The 27,936-nt window shown below is 43.4% G+C and overlaps 1 long non-coding RNA gene across 2 annotated transcripts in view; it reads left to right on the top strand.

Annotated features, from left to right (window-relative positions):
- Positions 1–24,074: 24,074 nt before the first annotated feature.
- LOC138428402 (uncharacterized) overlaps positions 24,075–27,936 on the top strand; it is a 136,139-nt gene continuing 132,277 nt past the window's right edge. For both annotated transcript variants that reach the window (XR_011252431.1, XR_011252430.1), the window contains exon 1: positions 24,075–24,631. This is a non-coding gene — a long non-coding RNA (uncharacterized lncRNA). The remainder of the gene's footprint in view (positions 24,632–27,936) is intronic.

Below are 27,936 nucleotides of genomic sequence, written 5' to 3'. Positions count from 1 at the left end.
ATATCACACTAGGCTTTTACAGAAACTAAATGGAACAAAGAGTGTGAAATTGAATAGGCATTCTTGAAAGTTTAGCTCAGCTGCCATTTTCCACAATAAAGCCTTTCTGATCCCTTCGTTTCCTTTTCCTGTCCCCCTTGTATGCTCTCGCTTTTCTGACCCCTGAGTTCCTTGGTTTTTTTTTTTTTTTTGATCACTACTTTCTAATGGCAACTTTATTCCTTCCTGTTAAAATAATTAGATTGTAAATTGCTAAAAATAGAATTCCATGTGTAAGTCATCCTTTGGCAGTGCAAGATATTTCTAGAAAATTTCTTATGTGTCATAAATGTTCACAAAGACCAACTGAGGGATCAAACAAACCTGATTCCTGATGAATTTAACAAATAAGCAATTCATTGATTCATTAGATGTTTATTTCTTAATCAGTAATAACCTATTTGTAAAAAATTTTGGGATGAGATGATTTCCACATTCTTTTTTGAAAAAGTGTGGACTTGGAGAATGCGCATTGGGGTTATCTGACGTCATCAATGAAAAGACGAAGGATAGCCTCTCAGGCTAGTTTGCTTTTTGAAGGAATCCTTGGAAATTTGGGAAATGTTGTGCATCGTGTTAGCTACTCAATCATATCCAGTCCTTTAGGACTCCATGGACTGTAGCCTGCCAGACTCCTCTGTCCATGGGCTATGTGATGTTGGGGTCTAGGGAAAGGATCCCTTGAAAGACTGAAATGATGTTTCTCTACCTAAAGAAGTTGAAGCACTGAAGAGAATCCTAATTTTTTTTTAAAGAAACTAAAGTTATAAGTGGTCCACTGGAGAAGAGAATGGCAAACCACTTTAGTATTCTTACTTTGAGAACCCCATGAACAGCATGAAAAGGCAAAAAGATAGGGCACTGAAAGATGAACTCCCCAGGTCAGTAGGTGCCCAATATGCTACTGGAGATCAGTGGAGAAATTACTCCAGAAAGAATGAAGGGAAGGAGCCAAAGCAAAAACAACACCCGGTTGTGGATGTGACTGGTGATGAAAGTAAAGTCCGATGCTGTAAAGAGCAACATTGCAGAGCAACCTGGAATGTTAGGTCCATAAATCAAGGCAAATTGGAAGTGGTAAACAGGAGATGGCAAGAGTGAATGTCGAAATTTTAGGAGTCAGGGAACTAAAATGCACTGGGATGGGTGAATTTAACTCAGATGACCATTATATCTACTACTGTGGGCAGGAATATCTTAGAAGAAGAGGAATAGTCATCATAGTCAACAAAAGAGTCTGAAATGTAGTACTTGGATGCAGTCTCAAAAACAACAGAATGATCTCTGTTCGTTTCCAAGGCAAACCATTCAGTATCACAGTAATCCAAGCCTATGCCCCGACCAGTAATGCTGAAGAAGCTGAAGTTGAACGGTTCTATGAAGACCTTCTAGAACTAACACCCCCAAAAGATATTCTTTTCATTCTAGGGGACTGGAATGCAAAAGTAGGAAGGCAAGAAATACCTGGAGTAACAGGCAAATTTGGCCTTGGAGTACAAAACAAAGCAGGTCAAATCTGACAGTTTTTCCAAGAGAAGGCACTGGTCACAGCAAATACCCTCTTCCAACAACGCAGGAGAAGACTCTACACGTGGACATCACCAGACGGTCAACACCAAAATCAGATTGATTATATTCCTTGCAGCCAAAGATAAAGAAGCTCTACACAGTCAGCAAAAACAAGACCAGGAGCTGACTGTGGCTCAGATCATGAACTCCTTATTGCCAAATTCAGACTTAAATTGAAGAAAGTGGGGAAAACCACTAGACCATTCAAGTATGACCTAAATCAAATCCTTTATGATTATACAGTGGAAGTGAGAAATAGATTTAAGGGACTAGATCTGATAGACAGAGTGCCTGAAGAACTATGGACAGAGGTTCATGACATTGTACAGGAGGCAGTGATCAAGACCATCCCCAAGAAAAAGAAATGCAAAAATGCAAAATGGTTGTCTGAGGAGCCCTTACAAAAAGCTGAGAAAAGAAGAGAAACTAAAGGTAACGGAGAAAAGGAAAGATATACCCATTTGAAAGCAGAGTTCCAAAGAATAGTAAGGAGAGATAAGAAAGCCTTCCTTGGTGATCAAGGCAAAGAAATAGAGGAAAAGAACAGAATGGGAAAGACTAGAGATCTCTTCAAGAAAATTCGAGATACCAAGGGAACATTTCATGCCAAGAGGGGCTCGATAAAGGACAGAAATGGGAATGTACAGAAGAACTACACAAAAAAGATCTTCATGACCCAGATAATCATGATGGTGTGATCACTCACCTAGAGCCAGACAACCTGGAATGTGAAGTCAAGCGGGCCTTAGGAAGCATCACTACGAACAAAGCTAGTGGAGGTGATGGAATCCCAGTTGAGGTATTTCAGTACTAAAAGATGATGCTGTGAAAGTGCTGCACTCAATATGCCAGAAAATACGGAAAACTCAGCAGTGGCCACAGGACTGGAAAAGGTCAGTTTTCATTCCAATCCCAAAGAAAGGCAATGCCAAAGAATGCTCAAATAATTGTGCCTATCTCACATGCTAGCAAAGTAATGCTCAAAACGCTCCAAGCCATGCTTCAACAGGAAGTGAACCTTGAACTTCCAGATGTTCAAGCTGGATTTAGAAAAGGCAGAGGAACCAGACATCAAATTGCCAACATTCGCTGGATCATTGAAAAAGCAAGAGAGTTCCAGAAAAACATGTACTTCTGCTTTACTGACTATGCCAAAGCCTTGGACTGTGTGGATCACAACAAACCATGGAAAATTCTTCAAGAGATGGAAATACCAGACCACCTGACCTGCCTCCTGAGAAATTTGTATGCAGGTCAAGAAGCAACAGTTAGAACTGGACATGGAACAGCAGACTGGTTCCGAATCAGGAAAGCAGTACGTTACGGCTGTATATTGTCGCCCTGCTTATTTGATTTATATGCAGTGTATGTTATGAGAAATGCTGGGCTGGAGGAAGCACAAGCTGGAATCAAATTGCCGGGAGAAATATCAATAACCTCAAATATGCAAGTGACACCACCCTTATGGCAGAAAGCAAAGAACTAAAGAGCCTCTTGATGAAACTGAAAGAGAAGAGTGAAAAAGCTGGCTTAAAACTCAACATTCAGAAAACTAAGATCATGGCATCCAGTTCCATCACTTCATGGGAAATAGATGGGGAAACAATGGAAACAGTGACAGACTTTATTTTGGGGGGCTCCAAAATCACTGAGAATGGTGACTGCAGCCATAAAATTGAAAGACGCTTGCCTCTTGGAAGAAAAGCTATGACCAACCTAGACAGTATATTAAAAAGCAGAGACATTACTTTGCCAACAAAGGTCCATCTAGTCAAAGCTATGGTTTTTCCGGTAGTCATGTATTTACGTGAGAGTTGAACTTTAAAGAACGCTGAGCACCGAAGAACTGATGCCTTTGAATTGCGGTATTGGAGGAGGCTCTTGAGAGTCCCTTGAACTGCAAGGAGATCCAACCAGTCAATCCTCAAGGAAATGAGTCCTGAATATTCCTTGGAAGGACTGATGTTGAAGCTGAAACTCCAATAGTTTGGCCAGCTCATGAGAAGGACTGACTCATTGGAAAAGACCCTGATGCTGGGAAAGGTAGAAGGCAGGAGGAGAAGGGGACAACAGAGGATGGGATGGTGGGATGGCATCACTGACTCGATGGACATGAGTTTGAGTAAACTCTGGGAGTTGGTGATGGACAAGGAAGCGTGGCATGCTGCAGTCTGTGGGGTCCCAAACTGAACTGAGCTGAACTGAAAGTAATGAGACATTTTTTATTCTCATAAATTTCTTGGACTCTGGAGTTGTAAATTCACAGCTGCTGCTTATGGCATTTAAGCCTTAGTAATCAAAGGACTGTGAACCTGTCCTTCAAGCTGACATGGGGGCCGCACTGGAAGCTCAGCTGCAGCACGACTGTCCCATCCAAGATGGTCACCCAGCCACTTGGACAACCTGTTCCAGGCTGCCTGACCGCAGAGGACACTGAACAGCCTGCAGGGCCAGTGGATTCCTGAAACAGCCAGAGCTGCGGTTTTGAAATTTTACGGCACATTAGAATCGCCAGGGGGACTTAAAAACTCTGGAGGCCCTTGGGATCACCACGTACCAATGAGATCGGAATGCTTGGGGGCATAGGAGCCCGCTGATTCCAACATCCAGCAAAGCCTGGGGACTGTCCGTTGCCTTCGATCACCCCCTGCTGCTGAGCCTCGTTCCGCTTTGTGTGGTTTCTGTGTTCTTCCTCCAGTCCCTGTGCATAGACCTCATTCCAGCTTCTGGAATTGCTTGCTCTATAATCCCTCCTGCCAACTCTATTTCTTAATACCTATTTTCCTGGATACCTGATGAGCCAAACTAATGTCAGTCCCTCCTATGAGTGGTAACCTCCTTCCCTGAGGAGTGAAGATTGCCAACAAGCCCTGCCTGCTGCCGTCAGCTAGACAAGCTGGAGTGTTGCTCCCAGACAGGACATTTTGCTGCAGAACTGCAAGACCCCCTACCCAATAAACCCCTGATGTCTCTAAATAATAATAATAATGATTTCAGACCATGCTTCTTCTTGGGCTTCCCTGGTGGTTCACACCGTAAAGAACCTGCTTGCAATGCAGAAGACCTGGGTTCAGTCCCTGGGTTGAGCAGATCTCCTAGGGAAGAAAATGGCAACTCACTCCAGAATTCTAGCCTGGAGAATTCCATGGACAAAGGAGCCTGGCAGACCACAGTCCACGGGGTCACGATGAGTTGGGCACGAGAAAGCAACTACACACACACTTTATGCTTCTTCTTAGGCCTCCTGCCCTGTCTGGACTTGCATTACCTAGTTGATTAAAACTTGGTCGTATGGAGGCATTTTCTGAAATGTAGGGCTTGAGGATGATTATAGTCACTGAAGTAGGAAGTTTAAGTTTTGACCAAGAACACCTGGTCCTCCATTATTTCACCAATGCGGTGTTTTCATCCAGCAGTGGTTCCTAAACTCGTCTGTACTTCAGAATCATCTGGAGGGTTTAAAAACTACTGAAGGCATTGCTCTGTCCTCAGGCATTGTGATTTAGTTGGTCTAGGCTGTGGCCTGGACTTTGGGATCTTATAAATATCCTCAGGCTATTCTAATGTGCAGAGAAGTTGAGACCACTGACCACTTAAGAGGAACGACCTGGCTTTTCATTTTAGTTGCAAAAATGCACTGCAGTATAAAATCTTCATGATGTTCAAACAATGAAAAAAACGGAAATGCTACAAAAATGGAATTCTGTTCCTCTATATGATTTATATTCAAGTCTTTTATTTTTAATTTGGTATAGTTGAGTTACTATATTAGTTTTAGGTATATAATATGGCAATTAGATATTTTTATAGGATATACTCTATACAAAGTTATTATAAAAAATTGACTATGTTCCCTGTGCTACACATTATATGCTGTAACTTGTTTTATACCTAGTGGATATTTAAGTCTCTATTACATCTTTAAACAGGACTGTGTTTTGGGGGGCGTGTCTTGCTTTCCCATTTTGTGTATCTGGTTTGACGTATCTGGGTTTGTCTTTTGTCTTTGATATGCTTACCTTTCCCAATCAGTTTTATGTTCTTCAATTTCTCTGTCCTCTCTTTTATTTTATAGGTCTCACATTTATGAATCTTCCCTCTTTAACTTTCTATGATATATAATTTAGCATCCTTTATTACTGGTTTTTATAAACATTAAACCTGGAGAAGGTAACGGCAACCCACTCCAGTATTCTTTCCTGGGAAATCCCATGGACAGAGGAGCCTGGTGGGCTTACAGTCCTTGGGGTCACAAAGAGTCAGACACGACTGAGTGAGCACATAAACATTAAATGTTTTAAAAAATCATTTTAAATTGAAAAAATAAACCCCAAGGGTTTGAGGACTTTTGGTTTCACACTGACATGTCCTTATGACAAAGAAACTGAAGATGAGTAATTCTTCTTAAACTAGTCAACAGCATATATGAGTTCGTTAGGGTTGTTGTAACAAAGTACCATCAATTTAGTGCCTCAAACAATAGAAATGTATTGATTCACAATACATTCTGAAGGCTAAAAACCCAAGACCACAATGTTGGCAGGACTCATTCTTCCGAGGGCTCTTGCAGAACAGAATCTATCTCGTGCCTCCCCCGTGGCGCCTGGTGGCTGCTGGCAGTGCTAGAGCTGCTCAGCACACAGCAGCTTCACTGGCGTCTGTCTTCATCTGCACACGGCATTCTCCCTGCAGACATGTCTGTCTCAGTCTGTTTGAACCGCTGCAACAAGACGCCACAGACAGGGCAGCCTGTAAACAGCAGGAATGTATTTTTCAGTTTTGGAGGCTGCAAGTCCAAGACCACGGTGCCAGGCTGGTCAGGGTCTAGTTACACATTGCCGACTTCTTGCTGTGTTCCCCCATGGTGGGAGGGGGGCGGGAGTTCCGTGGGGCTGCTTTTATTAAGGCCATAATCCCACCCATGGGGGCTCTGCACGCCTCACCACCTCCCAGGGACCCCCTGCTACCCCCATCACCTTAGAGGCTAAGATGTCAACAGATGAATTTTAGGGGGACACAAACATTCAAACGATAGCAATGTCTATGTCCACATGTCCCTTCTTTTAACAAGGGCTGGGGGTATGGCAAAAGCCCCTCTCCCGTAATTTTACACTGTTCAGCAGTTGAGGAGGCAGATAATAAAGGAAGAATGCAGAGATATGCTAGGCAGCAGTGAGTAAATCCAGACAGGTAGGACGGATGATAACTGTGGCAGAGGCTGCTACTGTGCACGGGGCAGCCAGGGAGGCCTTACTCTTAAAGTGACAGCTTCTTACGGGAACTGAGAGAGCAGCCATACAGATGTCTGTGCGGAGACATTTCCAAGGCAAACACATTGCAAGTGGAAAGGTCCTCAGTTGTGCCTGTGTCTGGCGTACTGGAGAAACAGCAAGAAGGCCTCCAGGACACACTGGAGGGCGTGGCAATGGACGGAGAGGCGTCCGTGGGGACAGCATGGGGAGATGATTTAGGGCCACTTGTTAGGGCTTTGGATTTGACTCTGAGTAAGAAGGCAAGCCAGTGACTGGATGGGAGGGGAGACCTGAGGTGATTTGCTGTTTTAAGGAGTTGCTCTGGGGCTCCCCACGTGGTGCTAGTGGTAAAGAACCTGCACGCCAAGGCCGGAGAAGCAAGTTTCATCCCTGGGTCGGGAAGATTCCCTGGAGGAGGGCATGGCAACCCACTCCAGTGTTCTTGCCTGGAGAACTCCATGGACAGAGGAGCCCGACGGGCTGCAGTCCGTAGGGTCACACAGAGTTGAACACAACTGAAGGGACTTGGCACACATGCACTCAAAGAGCTTCTCTAACGTGGGGAGAACAGGTTTTTTAAAATAACAAAGCCAAAAAATCTTGCTGGTAAAAATCTCACTTCTGTAATTTCCTATTTTCCTAAAATAAAAGCTTGAACTACAGTTGACAGAAATTGATTTTCATCTTGCAGAGCAAATAAAACAATAAAATTTCATTTTAGAACCAATCAATTTTAACTTCCCTATCTGCATTACATAACACCACATTTGAAATAACTTTCTTTTCTATCAAATGAGGTGCAGATATGTTAGCATTATATTCAAATGTACAGGTATTGTTTTCAGCAGAATTCACAGTTGCTCTTACCAGTGAAACTGTCATAAAACAGGACTTTAACAGACGTATGTTGATTCATTAGGATAGAAGTTGACGTTGCAAAAAGGAAAGTAGCAGATAAAACGAGTAATTGCTTTTGTTTCTGTGGCCACATGAATCATTTTTTATTAAACTAAAATGTTAGGGCTTTATTGCATTGATGCCAGCTATTAAGGTACATATTCATGCTTTTAATGTAAGTAACAATACTAATTAATGAGTGCTGGTTATTTTGCAGGAGACATAGGAAAGAAGGGTTTGATCCCTGGTGGGGAAGATCCCCTGGAGAAGGAAATGATAACCCACTCCAGTTTTCTTGCCTGGAAAATTCCACGGACAGAGGAGACTGGTGGGCTACAGTCCATGGGGTCGCAAAAAGTCAACAGGACTGAGCACACACACACACATTTTCTGCATGGCTGCTCGCAAGTCGTACAGTAATCCTGAACTTTTGGCTCCTCACTTACAAATAGGGAGCTAATAATTACAAATTTCTCAATGAATTAAAAATAATGTTTGGTGATGTTTGATACAAGTTTAGCACACAAATGACATGATTTGTGACTGTTATTAACAGCTGGTTGATATAGGAATTGGTAACCACTGCCGATTAATTTTAGCATTTTAAGTGTTCAAGATAAATACTTAAAATTTGTCTTGTTTATAAAAGAAAAAAGTCAATTTCAAATAAATTATCAAGATCTTCTGAGGTTAATAATTTTTCTTTGTGATTAACTAGAGTCGGAATTGGCTTCACTAATTAGCAAATATTTTCTAGTTTTACAAGCATAAATTATTACAAGTCCTTTTTTCTCTAAAGGAAATGTGTATTTAGATATTTTTTCTTGTGCATGGAGATCACAGATTTGGGGAAACGCTTCTGAGAAGTAGTGTTGCAGATTCTATGGTTCCCTAGAGGCACTGTACCTAAATGGCTTTCTTTCTCTGTTGCCCATCCTGTATTGGGTTTCTGTGGGCAGCAATCAGGCCTTCTGTATTTTATGGACTCAGTAACTGCACCCTTCAGTGTGCTATTGATTAAGAATTAGAAAGTCAGACTGGAGGAGAGTATCTGTTGTTCTATCCACGCTGTAGTCCCCAATAAACACCTCTGGAAGGACTTTCAAATCTTTTGGTATAAGGCACCTCTGCATAGAACGGATTCACTCTGTTCCTCAAACCTTGGTAAATAGATGACCTCTCAAAGACTGCAGTTTTCCAATTTATATTTTTATTTGATAATGAGTTTATAAAACTTTCTCCTACTTAAAGTCTCATATTTAATTTAATCTGCTTTTCTGTCGTTTTTACTGACAGATACCAATTCTGCTGGGCTTCTCCGATAGCTTGGCTGATAAAGAATCCACCTGCAATGCAGGAGACCCTGGTTCAATTCTAGGGTCGAGAAAGTCCCCTGAAGAAGGGATAGGCTACCCACTCCAATATTTATGGGCTTCCCTGATGGCTCAGATGTTAAAGAATCTGCCTGCAATGTGGGAGACCTGGGTTTGATCCCTGAAGTTGGGAAGATTCCCCTGGAGGAGGGCATGGCAACCCACTCCAGTATTGCCTACAGAATCCCCATGGTAAGAGGAGCCTGATGGGCTATAGTCCATTGGATCACAAAGAGTCAGACATGACTGAGAAACTAAGTACAGCATTAATTCTGCTCCCCCATATTTAATTTGGTCCAATTTTGGTCCAATTATACACATAGTCTTTTTCAAACTAAACATTCAGTGTTTACCAAAAGACTGGTAAAAATGATGGAGAATTTTGAAGACATCACTCACCAAAATTAACTCAAAATGGATTAAAGACTTAAATGCAAGATCTGAAACCATAAAACTCCTGAAAGAAAACAGAAAAAACTTTTTGAAATAGATCTTGGCAATAGTCATTGAAATGAAGAAGCAACCTAAGGAGAAGGAGAAAACATTTACAGATGACTTAACTGTATAGGGTTGATATCCCAAATATATGAGGAATGCATATAATTCAGTATCAGAAGCAAAACAAAACAAAAACAAATAATCTAATTAAAAATAGGCAAAGCAACTTGGATGGACCCAAAGAGTGTCATACAGAGTGAGGTTAGTTGGACAGAGAAGAAGAAATGTTGTATGACATCCCTTATATACGCAATCTAAAAAGAAATGATACAGATGAACTCACAAAACAGAAACAGACTCACAGACTCCAAGAAAAAGTCTATGGTGGTTGGGAGAAAGGATACAGGGAGGAGTAATCAGGGAGTTTGGGATGGACACGTGCACATGGCTATATTCAAAATGGATCAAGGACGTACTGCAGCGCCTGGAACTCTGCTCAATGTGGTGTAGCAGCCTGGGTGGGAGGGGAGTTTGGGGGAGAATGGATACATGTGTATGTATGGCTGAGTCTCTTCCCTGTTCACGTGAAACTACCACAATATTGTTTGCTAGTTACACCCTATACCCTAATACATAAAGACAAATTTTAAAATTTTTTAAAACTGAGCAAAAGAACCGAATAGACATTTTTATAAAGAGGCTCTACGAATGACCAACAGATCTATAAACTGGTGTTGAATATCACTAATCATCAGGGAGATATAAATCAAAACCACAGGGATATCACCTCACACTAGACAGAATTATCAAAAAGATGAGAGATAACACATACTGGCAAGGATGTGGAGAAAAGGGAATACTTTTGCACTATTGGTGGGATTATAAATTGGTGCAGTCACTAAGAAAAATAGTATGGAGGTTCCTCAAAAAATGAAATAGAGCTACTATGGAATCCAGAAATCCCACTTCTAGTTATATATGCAAAGGAAATGAAATCACTGTCTTGAAGAGATACATCCTGTTCTGTTTAGGTGACATAGATGTTTGTCTTTTGGTGTAATTTGAGCTGGGGAAAAAAAAGGCTACTTGCTTCCACACATTTATCCCACTTCAGGCTTATCCAGCCCCTAAAGTTCTCAATCTTGATCATTTCTTTACTTTCAATCATTTCAGCCAGAGGTTCTCTTTTGCAATGAGTAACCTACAACCCCAGCATTAGAGCCAGTAGCATCCATTTACAAAGACTAAAGCAAATTGCATGCATGCTCAGTTGCTAAGTCATGTCTGACTCTTTGTGTTCCCAAGGATCATACCCCACCAGGCTCCTCTGTCCATGGGATTTCCCAAGAGAGAATACTGGAGTGGGTTGCTATTTTCTTCTTCAGAGGATCTTCCTAACCCTGGGATTAGACCCAAGCTTCCTGCATCTCCTGCGTTGCTGGTGGATTCTTTACCCACTGAGCCATCAGGGAAGCCTCATGAAACAGATTAATCAGCAGCTAATAATGATAACTATGGGTGATTGAATATTTATTATGTTTCAGGCACCTAGCTAAGTGGATTTCATTTCATTTATTCCTCATAAAAATTGAAGAGTTGCCAGCACATTACACATATGAGGAGCTGAGACGCATGAATATAAGCAACCTGGCCAGACTTCACTGGCTCTATTAAATGGTGGAGAAATCACTAAAATTCAGGTTGGCTGACACTAAAACCCAGGGCCATCATCATTTTCTGATTGTGCTGTCCTGGCTGTGAGAAAAAGCTTGACAGACAGAAGGCAAATCAGGATAGGTATTTTGAGGCCAGAAGGATATTGAACAGTTTAGGATACAGGATTCTAGCCAAGACCTTGTGAGGTAGACAATGATGAGAATCCTGTAAGGTCAGGATCCAGCAGGAACAAGCCCAAATCACACAAGTAGTCAGAACTCCAAGAAACAGGCCTCTGGATACTTAGATGGTTTCTCTGAGGTGTAAACAATTCATTTCAAAATTAAGCCTTAAGGGCACTTCTCTGATGGTCCAGCGGTTAGGAGTCCAGCGTCTAGTCTAGGGGATGCAGTGTGGTCCTTGGTCAGGGGACTGGGATCCCACTTGCTGCAGGGCAGCTGGGCGTGTGTGCCACAGCGACTCAGCCCGCATGCCGCAACTGAGACCCAATGCAGCAAAACAAATAACTTTTTTAACTTAAGCATTAGGGACATTAATATTTCAATGCTGTAAAGCTTGATATTGTGTTTAGCTGTTCATTTTCTACAGCTAAGAAGGCAGACTGTATGACAACATTTTGGTTTTAATGATACGGATGACATGATTAATAGCGCTAATATGTGCTAGGTAATTACAGTGCTACACATAATATTAGTGTGAGAGAGTAGTGAATTTTAATGCACTGAAGAATAAAGAAGCCTGAAAGGACACTGCCTAGGCAATTAATTATAATCAGTTTTACGCAAGATATGTAGCTGCATTAATAGGGTGTGGTTTACTAGTCAAGGTTCGTCCAAGAGTGTCTGAAAGATACAGTGAGAAAGCAAATCCTGTTTATTAGTCTGCTTGGGCTGTTGTAACAAAATACCATAGGCTGGGTGGCTTAAACAACAGACAGTTATTTTCTCACGGTCTGGAGGCTGTTGACGCGGCCTCATCTCTCTGCGCAGGGAGGGAGAGAGCTCTGAACTCTCCTCCTTTTTTTTTTTTTTTTTGGCTGCCTAGCCTGCGGGATCTTAGATCCCCAACCGGGAACTGAACCCATGCACCCTGTGGTGGAAGCAGAGTCTTAACCACTGGGCCGCCAGGGAAGTCCCTTCTCCTCTTTTCATAAGGACACCAGTCCTGTTGGATGAAGGCCCCATCTTTACAATCTCATTTAAACTTAATTACCTCCCTAAAGGGCTATCTCCAAAAAGAGTCATGGGAGGGGTTAAGCCTTCACCACACTAATTTCAGGGGGAACACAATTTAGTCCATAACATACCGATGCCCACACTGAAATCAAGACTTGCCCTGGGATTGGTGTGTCAGGAACCAGTGCCCTAGTGGTGGTTTAGTCACTAAATTGTGTTCAGCTCTTGTGACCCCATGAACTGTAGCCCACCAGGCTCCTCTGTCCTCTGCCCATGGAATTTCCCAAGCAAGAATACTAATGTGGGTTGCCATTTCTTTCTCCAGGTGATTTTTCCTGACCCAGGGTTCAAACCGAGGTCTTCTGCACTGCAGGTGGATTCTTTACCAGCAGAGCTACCAGGGAAGCCCACTGAGCCTAACTCCTGGTTCCCCAGGAGAGAGAGCTCCTGACCGTTCCCTTCTTGGAACACTCTTCTTGTGGCTTCTAAAAGGGAGCACTAATGACCAGCACCTTTCTCACAGGATTGTTATGAACAGTAAATGAAACGAAAGATAAACATCACAGAGCACAGTGCCTGGCTGGCCAAAAAAATGTTAGTTATTACTCTTGTTGCTCTTGATAGCTTTTGGCAAACATCAAACTTGAGTTGCATACTAGAATTTGAAAAAAAATCACATAGTGTTACAAGAAAGTAGAATTGATGTTAGAAATATCAGAAAGATCTTATGGGACCAAGACTTTATTTAAAGCATAAGGTCAACTTGTTTACTTCTGTGTTCCCCAAAGTAAAAACAAATTGTTAAAAAAAATAGTGTAAGAAAAAATTCATTTTGCTAATAGCTACTTGTTTGAGAAATGCCAACTTTATAAAAAATTTACAAGAATACAGTGACAACACATTAATTATATCATGAAAAATGCAAATAGAGGTCAATATTTAAAGGTGTGAAATTCTAGATGAAATGAACATTTCTCTTGAAAGTTGCAAATTGTTAGTTATAATTTTTCAAGAAAGCTATAAAAATACAAGACATAAAAGCAAAACTTTAGAAAAATTAAAGGCATGGTATGATAAAATGACTTCTGACTTTGTTCAGACCACAGTAGTCTTCTGCAATAAGCTAATCCCCTGTAAATGAAGTAGCTCATAAGGATACCGCTGGGAATGAGTTAAATGGCTTATTGAAAAGAAGAGTAATCATCAGAGTTCAGGATTCAGACTACAAGAAACATGCTATTTTATATACAGGAGTATATAGCAATATAGAGAATAACAGATTATCCCCAACATTTAGCAACTGTAAACAATGATATATATTTATTATCTCACACATGTGGGTCAGGAAGCTGGTTATCGATTAATTGGGTGGTTCTGTCTTGAAAAGTTTCACGTTTCAGGCAACAGGCAGTCATCTGAAGCTTTGGCTAGGCCTGGGGGATTTCCAAGACAGCTCACTCCCAGGACTCTGCCCAGTTGCTTGCTGACTAGTTGCAGGAGGCCTCAGTCCTCTGCCTCATGGACCCAACCCAGGGATGCTCGAGCATCCATGTGATGCAGCAGTTACATGCCCAGATTGACTGGAATAAGGTGGAAGCTCCATTGTACTCATGACCTTACCTTGAAAGTCACACGCCATTACTACCCCTATGCTCAATCAGTCCATATAATGTTTGTATAGGAAGTACATTCCAGGAAGAAGGAAGCTGGTGAAATCAGAATTCCTAGAGTTCAACAAGAAAAGTTTGTGTGGGGTTGGAGGAGGCAGGTTTGGAGTAGTAGTAGGAGGGCGTTTGGTGGAAATTGCATGAAATTAATAAATAAACCACCAAGACGGCATGCCCCACTGTCTTCCTAATCACCTTACTCTTAATTACCAAATCAGCTCAGAGTTAAGTCCTCTGAGTTTTAGGGTCTTAACTCTTCTTAGTTTTGCACCAGGCCCACAGTAGACAAAACCTTCATTCCATACAGGCCCTGACTTACTGCTGAAATATACTCCCAGCTAAAATCTATGAGAACCTATTTATTGTTGGGTCAGAGAAGAAAATGAATGAAAGTTCCATTTAGTAACAGAAGGGTAAAAATGTGCTTCTGTTTGTGAAATAGCTGATTTATTGAGAAAAAAGTAACTTTGGAGGAAGGTTAGTGAGCACTCTCAAGTCAGACATGCATTTTTATTGTGTTGTAAGGCTCATGTGAAGAAGGCTGAGCACTGAAGAACTGATGCTTTTGAACTGTGGTGTTGGGGAAGACTCTTGAGAGTCCCTTGGACTGCAAGGAGATCCAACCAGTCCATTCTGAAGATCAGCCCTGGGTGTTCTTTGGAAGGAATGATGCTAAAGCTGAAACTCCAGTACTTTGGCCACCTCATGCGAAGAGTTGACTCATTGGAAAAGACTCTGACGCTGGGAGGGATTGGGGGCAGGAGGAGAAGGAGATGACAGAGGATGAGATGGCTGGATGGCATCATGGACTCGATGGATGTGAGTCTGAGTGAACTCCGGGGGTTGGTGATGGACAGGGAGGCTTGGCGTGCTGCAATTCATGGGGTTGCAAAGAGTCAGACACGACTGAGCGACTGAACTAAACTGAAGGCTTGTGTGTGTGCTCAGTTGCTCAGTTGTGTCCGACTCTTTGCAGCCCCGTGGACTGTAGCCCACCAGGCTCGTCTGTCCTTGCTATTCTCTAGACAAGAATACTGGAGTGGGTTGCCATTTCCTCCTTGAGGAGATCTTCCCAACCCAGGGATTGAACTGGTGTCTCCTGCGTCTCCTGCACGGACAGGTTTATTTTACCAATGAACCACCTGCAAAGCTTGTTGTTGGTCAGTTGCTCAGTCATGTCTGACTCTTTGTGATCCCATGCACTGCAGCATGCCGGCCTTCCCTGTCCTTCACTAGGCAGGGCAACAAAAAAGGCTTAGATTTTCATGGGCAGTTGTGAACTCAGATTTTCTCTCGCCGTCAGGAGCTCAGCTGAGCTGGAGCAAAACAATCTCCTAGGTGATGGAGTAGTGATTTAGAAAAGAAGCCAAAATGATATTATTAATAACAGTCAAGACTTTGATCACTTACTGCAATAGTATAAGCAAGAGGCTAAACCAGAGACAGCATCAGCGCCCTTGTTCCATTTCCCTGAAAACCAGTGAAGAGTCAGATGGATCAGCCTAGTTGTCAGGGAAGAGTGGGGAGATTTGCCAGATAAAGCCTTGGTAAAGGCTTGCAGTCTGCCCTGAAATATCAAACAGGCTTAAGACAAGAGCTGTATTCCTCCACTGTTCTTAGTTACACACCTATCAGATTTTATTTGTCTACTTTTGATTTGGAAAGTACAGTCCCTGCCAATCTGGCTTTCCAATTGGGTTCTTTTTATTGCAAGTACAGTCCCCGCAAATCTGGCTTTCTGATTGGGTTCGTTTTATTGCATCTCTGCAAATTTTTAGCTTCCTTGTTGTTCAGTCACTAAGTCATGTCTGACTTTTTGCGACCCCATGGACTGCAGCACACGAGGCTTCCCTGTCCTTCACTGTCTCCTGGGGTTTGCTCAGATTCATGTTTACTGAGTCGGCGATGCCATCCCACTGTCTCATCCTCTGTTGTCCCCTTCTCTTGCCTTCGTAATCTAAAATTGTTAAAGGCTTTCCAATGAAGCATATATAATGAAAAAACGTTAAGGGTTTATTAACAAATATAAAAAATAAATACTTGTAAAATGTACTGAACTTACTTTCCTGGTGGCTCAGATGGTAGAGACTCTCTGCAATGCAGGAGACCTGGGTTCGGGAAGATCCCCTGGAGAAGGAAACGGCAACCCACTCCGGTACTCTTGCCTGGAGAATCCCATGGACAGAGGAGCCTGGCGGGCTATAGTCCATGGCGTGGCAAAGAGTCGGACGCACCTGAGCAACTAACACGCACTGAACTTTTGCTAACGTTTGCCCTTCTGGAGCAGTATTTCCGCATTGGTGTGGTAACAGCGCGTGCCCATGGCAACATGTGAACGTTCTGACTCCATGTTTGTTTTCTTGCGGCTCTGTGTCTTCCCTGACCTTCTAGAATCGCAGTGACCTCATCCTGCCCTCTAGACTTTCAAAGCTCACATTTCATTTTTCCACATCAAGCTGCTTATCACCTAAGAAACACAGGATCTCAAATGTTTCTTTTTAGTCTATCACCTGGGCATCACCACCTCCTTCAACATCGACTCACAGGTTGATGTGAGAAGGCAAACCACTTGGCTAGGTCAGTTCATACCAGGATACGTATGACTAACAGTCTGTCAAGTCTCATCAGTGGGTTCGCAGCAACAAAACAAGTTGACCCCAAGTAAGCCCTAGATGACAGATCGCAGACTTTCAGGGGGAAAAAAAAGAAAGAAAAATAACAGGAGTCATATGGAAGAAACGGTTAGGGTGAAAGGGGCCAAGTAGAAAGAATTTTCACATTTCTAAGTCTCTTAGCTGAGATTCATTCCTAATCTGTTCAGTTGACTGACCAATTCTTTTTCTCAACAATGGGCTGAAAAGATAGAATGAGAGAAATGAGGTAAACGGTCCCGTCATTTACCTAACTGCTCGGGTCAAAATCCTCAGTGACCCACCTTTGGTTCCTCTCTTCATCTCACACCCCACGCCTAATGCGTCACCCGTCCAGGCACACACTTCCCTCACAAAGAGTCCAGATAAGGCCCCTGCTTCCCCTCCTCACGTCCACACTCTGTGTCCAGGGCGCCATCTGTGTCAGCACGTTACAACCCGAGCCTCCTGGGCTCACCAGCAGCCTCCTCGACGGGGGCCACCACGTTCCTCCCCAAATGAGCATCGTGTCCACAGCATCGTGCTCCTGCTGTGGTGGCCCAGCGGTTCCCCATCACACCAAGAGGAACCCCGAAGGCCCTCCGGTGCCCTGGCCTCGGCCATCTCTTAGACCTCATCTCCTACCACTCTCTCTTTTGCTCACCTCGTTCCAACCGTGTCAGCCTGCCTGCTGGGCCTCGAACAAGCCAGTCATTTCCCGTGTCAAGCCGCTTTGTTTTGCTGTTCCTCCTTACTCTTCCTTTTGGGGGAAAAGGCTCTGGGATCTGTATATAATTCTTATCTCAGTGGAGTCGGGTCCTTCCTCACATCTCAGCTTCTCAGAGACTCTATCCTGAACACTTTATCTAGTAAAGCTTTCTCTTTAGTCTCTATTTTCTTACGCAGACTTAGTTTTTCATGTCAATATATACGCGGTATTAGTCAGTATTAGTCTCTACAGAAACAGAACCAGTAAACCCAGCTATGGGCTTCCCTGACGGCTCAGCAGTTACAAATCCATCTGCCAGCGCAGGAGACGCAGGTTTGGCCCCTGGGTCCGGAAGGTCCCCTGGAGAAGAAGTGGCAACCCACTCCTGTATTTTTGCCTGGGAAACCCTCTGGACAGAGCAGACCACAGTCCACAGGCTTGATGAAAGCTGGACACAGGTGAGCGACTGGGCACATATGCAGGCAAACAGACACCACAAACCTGTCCTCCTTTCTACCTATTCTCTCCCGTGATCCGACATCTGCAAGCTGAAACCTACGGTGAAACTCAGCCTGAGTCCAAAGGCCTGAGAACCAGGAGTTCCAAGGGCAGAAGACTGACCTCTCAGCTGAAGCAATCATGGAGGAAGGGCTGCATTCTATTCAGGCATTCAATGCACTGGGTGATGTTCATACACGTTGTGGAGGGTAAAGCACTTTCCTGAGTCTGTCAATCAAGTGCTAACTTCATTTGGAAACACTCCCAGACACATAATAATATTTGCCCAGTATCTTGGCACCCTGTGATCTAGTCAAATTGACAGAATCAATACATACATATATATATTTACATATACATATTTTGGGCTTCCCATGTGTATCCAGGCGCATATATACATGTCTGGGGCTTCCCAGGTAGCTCAGCTGGTAAAGAATCCACCTGTAATACAGGGGACCCAGTTCAATCCCTGGAGAAGGGGTAGGCTCCCCACTCCAGAATTCTTGGGCTTTCCTGGTGGCTCAGCTGGTAAAGAATCCACTTGCAATGCAGGAGAGCTGAGTTCCATTCCTGGGTTGGGAAGATCGCCCGGAGGAGGGCATGGAAACCCACTCCAGTACTCTTGCCTGGAGAATCCCCATGGACAGAGGAGCCTGGTGGGCTACAGTCCATGGGGTCGCACAGAGTCAGACACGACTGAGTGACTAAGCACCAGCACAGCACACACCTACTTTACTGATGACCTCACTAGAATATATGCTCCACGCGGCCAAAGATGGCATGTGTTCATTACTGTATCTCTAGGGCCTAGAACATTGCTTGATATGTAATAGCTATGTAATTAATAAATATTTGTTGAATAAATAAAAGGCCTTTGAAAAGTAATCATATTTTATAATTATATATTTTCGGTTGAGAATAATAAAATAAATCAATCATTAGATTAGATTATTATATTCTTTGAGGTGAAAATCAGGATTTTGGAACCTAGGTATTCCAGAACAGTAAGAAATGACAAAGATCTATTGTTAAAGAGCAGACAGAAAAAGCACTGTTGATTCTGAGAATGCCAAATGTCAATGCTTTATTTTTTAATTTTTAAAATAATTTTTTGGAGTATAATTGACTTACAGCGTTGTATTAGTTTCAGGTGTACAGAAAAGCTGATTCACTTGTACATATACGTATATTCACTGTTTTCTACATTCTTTTCTCATATAGGTTATCAAGGAATATTAGGTAGAGTGCCCTGTACTATACAGTAGGTCTTTGTTACCTATCTATTTTATATAGGGTGGGACACATGTGTTCACCCCAAACTCCTGATTTATCCTTCCCTTCCACATTTCCCCTCCAGTAATAATGTTTGTTTTTGCTATCTGTACGTCTGTTTCGATTTTATAAATAAGTTGATTTGCATATTTTTAAACTAGATTCCACATATGAGTGATATCATATGATATTTATCTCTGTCTGACTTACTCCACTTTAGTAGGAAAATCTCTGGGTTCGTTCATGTTGCTACACATGGCACTATTTCATCCCTTTTTGTGGCTTTTTTCCAATGGAGTAATCCTCCATCATACGTATGTACCATCGTCTTTACCCATTTCTCTGTTGATAGGCACTCAGGTCGCTTCAACGTCTTAACTATTGTAAACAGTGCTGCAGTGAACGTTGGGCTGCATGTATCCTTTCTGAATCACATGGTAACTGTATTTAAGGTTTTTAAGGAACCTCCATGCTGTGCTCCACAGTGGTTTCACCAATTTACATTCCCACCAACAGTGTAGGAAGGTTCCCTTTTCCTCAGATCCTCTCCAGCATTGATTGTCTGTAGACTTTCTGATGATCTTCCCTGGCTCAGGAAGACCCCCTGGAGGAAGGGATGGCAGCCCACTCCAGTGTTCCTGTCTGGAGAATCACCATGGACAGAGGAGCCTGGAGGGCTACAGTCCATGGCGTCACGAAGAGTTGGACACGACTGAACCGACTTAGCACACAAAGAGAATGGCTACCCACTCCAGTATTGTTGTCTGGAGAATTCCATAGACAGAGGAGCCTGGAGGGCTACAGTCCATGGGGTCACAAAAAATCCGACATGACTGAGCGACTTTACACTTATTCTGACCCCTGTGAGATTATACCTCATTATAGTTTTGATTTGCATTTCTCTGATAATTAGTGATGTTAAGCGTCTTTTCATGTGCTTTTGGGTCATCTGTATGTCTTCTTGGAGAACCGTCCACTTAGATCTTCTGCCCATTTTTTGATTGGGTCATTTTTTTGACATAGAACTGCATGAACTGTTTGTATATTTGGAAGATGAATCACCTGTCAGTTGCATCATTCACAGACATTTTTCCCCATCCTGTGGGTTGTCTTTTTGTTTTGTTGATGGCTTTCATTGCTGCACATAAGCTTTTAAGTTTAATTAGATCTCATTTGTTTATTTTTGTTTTATTTTCATTGTTTAGGAGGTGCCAATGCCATTTTAAAACATTAAAATCTAGGACTCTTACACAATAGACTAACTTTTTTTAAAAAAGTAATATAAGGCCAAAGAAACTAATGAAAAACTAAACAGTGATTGGATATAGCATTCCAATTTTATTCAGAGTTTTTTAATTGATTTTTTAAATTCATGTAACCATTTTTTGTCTGGGTAGAAAATGTAGTGCCAAATTTATTGAAACATTATCTCACCACGGTTTCACTCATTTTTCTCAGCACAGGACTTATTTTTCTCAGCGCATAGAGTTATTTTTCCTTTTTGGGCTGTATTATTTCTCCCTGTAGCACTGTACCTCTTGCGGTCTGGCTGTTAGAAATGCTAGTGGAGCATGACCATGTCGAATATTTTAGGTTGGGGAGCTCATTAAAGCTGTCCTCAGAAGGTTGATCACTGTAAAGGAACAAATGGAGGTAATGGCTAATTTCCTAGGAGTCCAAGAGGAGGGCGGAGCCAGGAGAGAAGAGGTTCCTGACATGAAGCCCTCTAGGAAGCCGCATTTCCCCTGAGCTATGGCATGAGTGATTTTAAGAGGGAACCACGCAGTCCATAAAAACAGGACCCATTATTCCACCTGGGCTGAGGCTCCAGGCTACAGAGAGAAATACTTTCTTATAATCATAGCTATTGAAAGCCCCAGAAGAATCTGTTCCATTCTAGATGAAGCTCTTAAGAGGATCCTGGAGCTGCTTCAGAAAGAATTCCTCTTCCCATAAAATTCCCCCATTTTAGTAGAAAAAAATAGTTTAATTTAAAACATATTTTACCTACTTTTACCAGGTCAATACTTATGACAAAAATCATATCATTGCGCCACTGATGACATTTATGTTTTCTGTTTGAACGATTTCAAAGTTATTTCAAAGTGCCAGCAGTTTCGTACATATTTGTTCAAGTCTCTTTGCCACTTCTTTATTACTTCAACAAAGAGCAGACGGAACATCAAGACCAGTCTGGAAAATGATATTATATTGTTCCTTTATCTATCTCAGCTTCTCTCTGTTTCAATTTTCAGCATCTCTGTTTTATTATCATTAAAGTCAAAAGTAGAATTTCATGTTCCATTGCTGTTTCATGAGTATTTGAATGTCTATTCTTTGCCTAGGATTTCTGTCATTATAAAGGGAGTCTAGGTACCATTTTCCTGGGTAGTCTAGAATACTACATGCTTATAAGAAAGGATCAGAGGAAAAATAAGAAAGTACAACCACCATGATTAACAGATTTCATCACGTAAGACAAGACTGTGAGATAAATATGGACTGACATAGTGCAGTAATGTTTATTAAAATTTTGGAACTTAAGAAAGACATTGAAATACAACTCAAAAGTTAGTAAAGAATCTGCCTGAAATGCAGGGGACCCCAGTTGATTCCTGGGTTGGGAAGATCCCCTGGAGAAGGGATAGGCTACCCACTCCTGTATTCTTGGGCTTCCCTTGTGCCTCAGCTGGTAAAGAGTCCACCTACAATGCGGGAGACCTGGGTTCGATCCCTGGGTTGGGAAGATTCCACTGGAGAAGGAAAAGGCTATCCACTCCAGTATTCTGGCCTGGAGAATTTCATGCACTCTACAGAGTTGGACACAACTGAGCGACTTTTACGATTTTATATACATTATCTCATTTGATCCTCACTAATTCTTAAGTGATGATTAAAGATAGTCAGTTATTTTTAATACAGTCTTTCAAGAAAGTTAAGAAATTTGCCCGAGTTAGTAAATAACAGAACTGGAATTCAGACCTTGCCCCTTTGTATCCAAATGCGAAATTCTTTCCATTAAACTAAAGTGAAGAGTACAGAGCAGTTCAGCGCTGCGTGTTAGAGGGCCAACAGGGAGAAACGATCATCACAAACCCACCGCAAAGTGCCTACAGCAGAGTGCTAAGCTGGCACCAGAAGAGTGATATTAGTAATGACAGCATCAATGATATTTTAAAAAATGATTACTCAAAACACTCTGTAATAAATGACCGTTTATCCAGAATCAGCTGCTTTAGATTGGCAGTATTTCCAGAATTAGGCAGAGATGTTGTCTGCATAGATTATTTAAGTCCAATGCTTAAAATTCTTCTTGATTTTCAAACTATTACTATCACCGAAATTACACATTCTTAGCAAAACCATGTTGATGTTTTTGCAAAACCATGTTGATGCCGAGTGATTTTCCCCCTAGCCCATCATCTTCATTTACTCTAAAATGTGGGTTACCATGTACTTTTCCAGTTCTTTGGAGAAAGAGCTGAGAATAATCATTTAAGGCATCACCTGCCTTTTCATGCTCTTCTCCTCACTACCTGCCTCTTTCTAAGTCCTTGCCTACCTCATCTGCTCTTGCTGTTAGTCAGGATAAAGGCTGTAAAAGAAAATGCTTAATTAAAAGCCAGAATATGAACACAAACAAACAAACCTAGGTCTTTTGTGTGTGTGTGCGCGCGTGCACACTCAGCTGCGTTTGACTCTTTGTGACCCCATGGACTGTAGCCCACCAGGCTCCTCTGTCCACGGAACTTTGCAGACAAGAAAACCGGAGTGGGTTGCCATTTCCTCCTCCAGGGGATCGTCCCAACCCAGGGATCTAACCTGTGTCTCTTGCATCTCCTGCACTGGCAGGCAGATTCTTTACCACTGCGCCACCTGGGAAGCCCTTCAAGTCTTTTGAATCATCCTTAAACCTCCTTTTCAGCTGTTCTCTCTCACTAGTCATTGCTTTTTTCCTACCCTAGGTATGCTGGGGTTTCCTAGTTCATCTGCAGTTAGTATTTTGAAATTCTGATGGTAGCTACAGGCTGGCATCAGTCCACTGAGCTGTTACAGCAGGTCGGGACCCTTCTTGCGGGAGAGGATATTCTGTTAGAAGAGTCACCTTGGGGGTTTGCCATGTTGCAAGCTGGTATCCTAGCTGTGGTTCTGGGCTGTGCCTGAAGTGAGTGAGGAGGCACAGGGGAGAGGGAGGTAATGGGAGCTGGGCCAGGGAGGGAGTGTGGAAAGTCTGGCCCACAACGTACATTATAGAACTGAACTCATCATGTCTTCTTAATATGGATAATATTGTCCACATTTTAACAATAAAGAAACCATGTCTTGTGGGCTTAGTTAACAGAGGTCACGCACTGGATTCAAGTTCAGGCTTGTCCGACTCCAGAATCCTTCTCCACTAGGCTAGGTAATTAAGGGCTCCCCTGATGGCTCAGTGGGTAAGAAATGTGCCTGAAATGCAGGGACCTGGGTTCCGTCCCTGGGTCAGGAGGATTCCCTGGAGAAGGAAGTGGCAACCAACTCCAGGCGGACACAGGCCCATGGCGTCACAATGAGTTGGACATGGCTTAGCAACTAAGACACCAAGCCGCCAGGATGTAATTGCCTCCAGCTGGTGAGTCTACTTGGTCTTGGACTCTGATTGTTAACCCCGACCTGTGGGTTCAAACTCTTAGCCTGGCTAATCTGTGTCATTTTGGATGCTGGACTCTCTGCTTCCCTTCTTACCACTTCACTCGGAATGCTACAGAATGATAGCGTCTGTTAATGACTGTCCTGTCTGCCCTTGACCAAACCGCTCAAGAGAGAGCACGCGCCTGTCTTATATTCACACAAACACAGGACAGAGGTCAGCGACAGCCCAGATGACCGCTCAGTTGTACTGTCTCTCTCACTTCATAATGAATGAGGGCGAGCGATTTCCAAGCAGAAACAGAAATGAAAAGCTGCTCCCCTTAAAGGTCCTCTTCTGCCTTCATCATGCGATGAAAACATCCCAGGGAGAGCACTTCACCTGGAAAAGATCGTGGCTCTCACAGTGGTTTCAGTAATTAGGGACTGAGATTGCCTAAACGTATTCCCAGGACCAGGCATGTCCTCTGGATCCGACAAGGGGTTGCAGACACGCCGCAACCCCAGACCTTGCTGAGTCATTAGCCTGGGGGCCGGGCCTCCGGCTGGAGCTTAACTGAAGGGCGGGGCCTCGGGCTAGCGCTTAATTGAGGGCGGGGCCTCGGGCTAGCGCTTAATTGAGGGCGGGGCCTCGGGCTAGCGCTTAACAAGCCCCCCGGTGATGCCAATGATGCTTAGCAGGAAGCTGCTGAGCTTGTAAAGCTCAGTTCAGTTTAATGTTGGACGGGACGTAAGCGTTTCCTGGAGCAGTTCTGTCTACAGGAACAGCATTAAGACATTTGAAATCATCTTTGCCATCATGCCAGGTAAGTGACCATCTCTGGATGCCTTACCCTTGGTGACGTTGCTGGAAAGGAAATGTTTCTCTGGGCTTTGGGGAAAGTCAGATTCAGTGTTAGTTCCCACCAGGCCTGCTCGCAAACTTTGGCCCCCCCCCGGGAGTGGCTTCCTCGAACTGCTGTAATGAAGTACTACAAACCGGGTGACTTCAAATAGCAAATTTATTATCTCAGAGTTCTGGAGACTGGAGGTTTAAGGTCAGGGTGCTGGCAGGGTTGTTTGCTTCTTAGGGCTTGAGAAAAAAATCTGCTCCATGTTCGTCTCCTGGCTTCTGCGTGTTTGCCGGCCGTTGTCTGCTTTCCAAGGCCTGTGGGTGCACCACCCCGATTTTTGCATCTTCCTCGTGTGTGTATGCCTGTGTCCAAATTTCCCCTTTTTGGGGAAGACACTGGTCTTATTGAATTACAGGTCACCCTAGTAACTTTGACTCTATGAAAACATTTCCTAAGAAGGCCATATTTTGAGGTATATGGGGTTAGGACTTCATATTAACAGCTTTATGGGAGAACATTCAACTCAAAATGCCTGCCCACCTGATAAAAGGGAGAGGGCTTTGTGAACTTTGACTCACGGTGTCCACAGAGAAGGTTAAGGATGCTGAAGGCATTTCCTTAAAGAGGTGATCCCAGGATTGGACGTGCTGTGCTTAGTCACTCAGTCGTGTCCAACTCTGGGCAACCCCAGGGACTGTAGCCCACCGGGCTCCTCTGTCCATGGAATTCCCCAGGCAAGAGCACTGGAGTGGGTTGCCATGCCCTCCTCCAGGGGATCTTCTCAACCCAGGAATCGAACCTGGGCCTCCCACATTGCCCACAGATTCTTTACCACTGAGCTATCTGGGAAGGCCTGATCCTAGAATTAGGCAACAATAATTAGGAATCAAGTTGCACTAATAAGTAGAACCAGGCTGATAACCAGTATGCCGTCACCCAGCAGTAACAGGCAATTGAGAAAGTCTTTGAGAAACGCACCTGGGAGTCCTGGTGTGCGTTTTCCGGCAACATTTGCAGGTAAGGAGTCCTGTGTGGGAACAGGAATTTCACGTGGGGCCTGCGCCAACCTATGGGCAGTGGATTGCTAGAGTCCAGGCTCGGAGAATGTCTATGACTCCTCCCAAGCTCCAGGGGTAAGACCGCTGAGAAACGGTAGTGTAGCTGAGAGAGGCGAGAGAGAGCCCAGGGTCACAAACTCGCCCACTCCGTGTAAGAATGGGTGTAGTTTTCCGTACACACAGTCTGGGTCACAGATCCTTGCTCTGGCCCCTGGAGAAACCCCGAGTGTCAGTTCAGTTTGATGAATGCTTGTCTGCAAGGACCTCTGAGAGGCCGTTGTGAAGGCCAGGTCTCTTCAGTGGCTTTTTCTGGTTGCGTTTTCTTAGTTGGCAAGCGGAGCTTGCGACAGAGCCCCCTTCTGCCCCCAGGAGGGTCCTATCTCAGTCCTCCCAGGATGACCTTGCCTGGGGTTTGTTCTCAGTACCCTGTTTCTTCTCGAATGGGAACCTGAGCCACGCTCAGGAGACGCTGGGCCTCGAGTCCGGGGTCGGGTCTGCGGGACCTCCTGCCGCTGTCTCTCCATGGCCCTCTCGCCTTTTTTCCGGGACCCCGCCCGCCATGCAGCCCTGACTTAGGTGCGGGCTCGTGTCCATTGAACCTCCTCATTTTGCTTGTTCGGGAGCCTCCTTGGCCTTTCTGCCTACACCCAGTGGTTCTGCTTCTCTTGCCCTGATAGTTCAGTTTTTGCCAAGCCTGCTCCCAGATAAAGCCCTGCTCTCACACCTGACCATTGGAGAAGCTAAGCGTTCCCGACTGTCCTCAGCAAGACTAGATTGCGGGTGCTCCCAGCCAATCTCACGCCAAATGCTGCAGCAAGTCCTGACCTAACAGAGATCTTGTGGAGTAAGGAGTACAGGGTCTGGAGAGAATCTGTGGAGAGAAGAATCCAAGGGAATTGTGTCAGGAGAGCAGATGAGGGCAGAAGGCCTTGGCAGAGTTTGGAGGCTGTCAGTCTGTAGGAGGCCAATTAGACAAGCAAACAAATTTTGAGAAGACCTTATAGCAATTGTCAGTCATACAGAATCTGTGAGGTTCCCATGTGAGTTTCTAACACACTAGCTCTAGAACTTCCGGTTTATACGAATGAGAGTTAACTTCCTGTTCTGATACACCGTCCACCATCTCTTTAGCATAGTGAATATCGCATGTTCGTTCCTCTTTCCATGCTGAAAGAAAAATGGAATGTTTCTCTACTGGACTCTAGTCAGTACTGGCAGCAGTGTAAAGGACTTACTAAAAATAGTAAAAGGCTATATTGCATCAATGCAGGGTCTTAAAGAGAACTTTTTTTTTTTTTTCTGGTATCTTAGCCACATTTTACTGCCAGATATTTCAGGATAAAGATTGGCTATTTACCCTTATAGGATTATTGTGTTTAGATCACTAAAAGTAAGTGTATACATAGATAAAGTAATATTTTAATGTTTGAACTATATTATTCTTATTGGGTGGCATGGTGTTTTTAATAGTGTCTAAGAGGTGGTAGTGAACAAGTGACTGAATGTTATCCTCAGAAACTATCCAAAAGGCTGTAATTCTAGGCGTCTGTGGAAGATATGCTTAGTGTAAATGTGCAACTATTTGGGACCATAAGTGGAATATAAAAACATAGACTTGGTTTCAGAAAGTTGGATATAATAGAATAAACCTAATGAACCATCATATGAGAAATTCAGGGATTTTGCGTCTTACAAAAAATCTTCTCTAAAGGAAAAACGGAGCAGATTTTCAGTTTGCCAAGAGCCTGAATGTGTAAAAATGAAGCCAAAACAATCTCAAAGAAGCCTAAATCCAAAAGAGGGGCTAATTATTTTCCACTAGAATGGCTCTAAAGCGGGAGTAATTCTTTAAAGCTAAGTTTAAACTCAGGATTTGATCCATATATTTTGCTTGTAATCAGTTTTAATAGCAAATATAATTTAAAATAAATTCTTGCATGTGTTCTTTGGCATTTTGAATTGAAAAATATTTCGTTATTTTCCCTCGATAACAGCAACATTGATGTACGAAAAGCGTAATTATTTCCATTATAAAAACAAAACAGACTAGACTGTTCTAGGGCTTCCCTGGGGGCTCAGGCAGTAAAGAATCTGCCCACCATGCAGGAGGCCTGGGTTCAATCGCTGGGTCAGGAAGATCCCCTGGGGACGGGAATGGCAACCCACTCCAGTATTCTTGCCCGGAGAACCCATGGACAGAGGAGCCTGGTGGGCCACAGT

This window comes from Ovis canadensis, chromosome 23 (genome assembly GCF_042477335.2).
Source record: "Ovis canadensis isolate MfBH-ARS-UI-01 breed Bighorn chromosome 23, ARS-UI_OviCan_v2, whole genome shotgun sequence".
Taxonomy (NCBI): domain Eukaryota; kingdom Metazoa; phylum Chordata; class Mammalia; order Artiodactyla; family Bovidae; genus Ovis; species Ovis canadensis.
This window is presented reverse-complemented; position numbering and strand designations above follow the sequence as displayed.